The 3,403-nt window shown below is 45.2% G+C and overlaps 1 pseudogene across 1 annotated transcript; it reads left to right on the forward strand.

The window, feature by feature from the left end:
• The first annotated feature begins 969 nt into the window (after positions 1-969).
• LOC310922078 lies at positions 970-2,007 on the forward strand (annotated as a pseudogene). Its single transcript has one exon. The product of its transcript is annotated as an uncharacterized misc_RNA (transcript).
• Positions 2,008-3,403: the final 1,396 nt, after the last annotated feature.

Here is a 3,403-nt window from a genome sequence, read left to right on the forward strand (position 1 = left end):
TGCTTCAGGAAGAGCACTTCACCTGGACTGCTTCCACCATCCTGCTCAGGTTGTATTCTGACCCTGTCAGTGATTCTTTGTGTTATTGCATTTATTTTATTTCATTTTTACCTTTTTACCTTTCTTCTTATTAAATTATATCTCTGACTTGGAGCCTCTCATTCGTTTTGCTTTCAAACCACAACACCGCGGTTCACCTGCCCAAAAGGTATATGCTCTTTTTCTTGCCTCCTTCTCTACTATCCATCAGGTATTAGATGCTGTGGCTGATGTGTGGCTGGTCATGTTCTTTCTCGTAATATTTATGTTTACTTGTGCAGCAAAAGCTGGGCTGAGTCTGAATGTCTCCAATCCATGCCCAAGGATGTGCAAATGTATACCTGAAGAGACCATCCTCTGCAACAGAGCTGGACTGAAAACCCTACCTGGAGAAATATCAGCATCCACCATCTCTCTAAACCTCTCCAACAATTATTTGCGGATTCTCAACACCAATACCTTCAGAAACTTGACTTTCCTTCACAGCCTCTGGCTAGATGGGAACAATTTGACTTTCCTGACCCCAGTGAAGCCAGGGATACCAATAATAATATTAGAGGGTTGGACTGAAACAAACGCAGGTCCGACCACTGTGGTTACTTCTACGTTGTCCGTTTATTACGTGCAGCACGGCGACTTATATACAGTTCTACATAGTTTATACATATAATAACTTTTTCATTGGCACACAGCAGAGGAAAGAATGCAAACACACATTAATTAATTTACTCTTAAGGTGGCTAACATGTGCCTATTAATAACTCTATTCAGTGACCTTCAACACCCCATTATTTTTCCCAGACACCTTAATATCTAATTCTAAGTGTGCCACAACTTACTAATAATTTTATCTGCGTCACAGGCTTCAAGGCCTCAACAAGGCCTCAGGTCAGGCCTCAGTCAGGGTAGTTCAATATCTAGATATAAATCATGTCCTCCTTCCCTGCGGAATCTTGCAACACTCCAGGAACTTTCCATGCTCTCAGCAGGCTGCAAGAGCTGCACCTCAGCAGGAACTCACGCCTTACCTACCTGCACACAAACACTTTGAGAGGACTATTAAATCTCATCAGCCTGGATTTGTTCCACTGCAATATCTTTGAAATCCACCCACTTCTATTTTCACACTTGCCTTCTTTAGAAAGGCTTGATTTACCCTCCAATAACATGCAGTATGTCCCACAAGCCTTTAGGAACCTCTCCAGCCTCACAAGGCTGTCCCTGGAGGGCAATCACATAGAAGCCATTGGCAGAGATTCCCTGAAGGACCTGGAAACCCTGTATGATCTGAATCTCAGGAAGAATCGGATATGGATCATTCTAAATGGAGCTTTTGCAAAGCTTCTTAGATTTGGCATGTTAAATTTAGGACACAACTTAATCACTGATTTGCCTAATCAGCTTTTTGAAGGATTGATCCAGCTCAAGACCATGCACCTTGAAGCCAACAGAATCACTTCTGTTGACTGCACCTTCAGACAGCTGCTCAACTTGAGAAACTTGTACTTGAACAACAACCAGATCTCCTCAATCTGACTGCTTTTTTCATATCTAAACAAGCTGCACTTCCTTCACCTTAGCAGAAATAACCTCATCTCCCTGCCCATGTGCTTGTTCACCGAACTGACCAAACGGAAGTACGTGTTCCTGTCCCACAACCCCTGGAGGTGTGACTGCAGCATGCTCTGGTTCTGGCACTGGACAGCCACACACCGGGCTGTCATCGAGGGACTGGACTGCGCCTTCCTGGGCCCTCCCAACACAACAGCACCTGAGGAGCCCAGCCCTAGGGACCTGGGGGACTGCACGGTGCCACTGGAGCTGGCCAGTGAAGACAAGTGCAGGGTGGCTGGTATCAGCATGGCTCCCAGGCCTCCCGCTCTGCTGGGCCAGCTCATCCTGCTGGCACTTGCCTGCCACATGTGGTACAATGAGAGGGGATGGGGCACCGTGGTGGCCATGTTTTAATGGTGTTTCAATTATAAAGTGAAGGCTACTTATTTATTTTCTTGAAATTTGTTTCTGAACAATGGTTTTCATGACAGGTGGATTTTATATGGAAATAAAAGGATGTTATTATATAGGAATAAATTATTTCATTCATGTGCAATACTCTAATCTGAAGTGTTAACGTCAAAATTCAATGCAAATGCTCACATTGGCAAGTTCAGGGCTGGGGCTTGTGCTGGTGATGTGGAGCTGAGAAGCATGTTCCCATCTGTTGGGGGTTAGGTTTGTTTCTTTTTTATTCTGAAGAATTTTTTTCCCCATAAGTTACCAAGGAAACTGAGTGTTGGATACTTGAGTACTTAAACAAAACAAAGAGGTGGCCAAAGCTCAGAGGGGGAGATAACATTTTGGGAGCAGGTAAAGGACGGAGCTGGAGGCAGTTGAGCTCTCTGGCTCTCAGCATCAGAGAGGACACAGCCAGGCTGCTGCTTGCTGCGGGACGACTTCACTGTCACCAGAAAAGTCCAGTCCTGGGAAATCTACCATCATCGGTTCACATGCCCTGGAATTCTGAGCTCCTTTGCCACCCTGCTGGAGCTGGGCCAGCCCTGCCCCGCCATCACGGCTTTTTTCGGCGCTGCTCCTTTTGCTACAGTGTGACCCTGCACCCCCCTGCCCTGCCGGGACATCCTGCCATCACAGCTACCAGCCCAGGACTTTTCCACTGTTTCCAGCTTGGTGCTCTGAGGATCCTGCAGGGACACCGAGACCAAACTCCCCTGTGTTTTTGTAAAGCAAAGCCCTCAAGGCTCTTGGTACTGTTTTGTTATTAATGCTGTAGTTGTTGGTTTTTGTATGTTTTGTTATACATACTAGTAAAGAACTGCTATTCCTATCCCCAAATCTTTGCCTAAAAGCCTCTAACTTCAAAGTTATAATTGGAAAAAAAAAAGGGGGCGGGAGAGGGGGTGGTTTACATTCTCCATTTCAAGGGAAACTCCAGCTTGCCCTGGCAGATACCTGTCTTCCCAAACTGAGACACCATCTGTCCTCCCTAATTCCCAACTGAGCACAGCCAGGTGTGACCTCACTCAGAGGGGCTGCCTTCCCCTGCGCAGCCCATACTGTGCATATTGTGAGTATTGCTGAAATTGAGGCATTGATTTAGAAGAATTAAAGACTGTAGTCAAAATAGATAGTGCTGAGATAATGTAGCTAGGACTTCCCTTTTGCTAACAGAAGCCAGACTGAAGGAACTGATAAAACTTAGAAGGAACTAATAAATCAGAGAAGCTGTCAAACTAGGCTTTTGCATCCTGAATAATCAATAGACCCCACGAATACAATACAATCATAAATCAAATAGTCCTGGAAAAAACAGGATTTAGCTGTCACGAACACTAAAGGTTAAAAA

This window comes from Zosterops lateralis (genome assembly GCF_965231275.1).
Source record: "Zosterops lateralis genome assembly, chromosome: W".
Lineage (NCBI taxonomy): Eukaryota > Metazoa > Chordata > Aves > Passeriformes > Zosteropidae > Zosterops > Zosterops lateralis.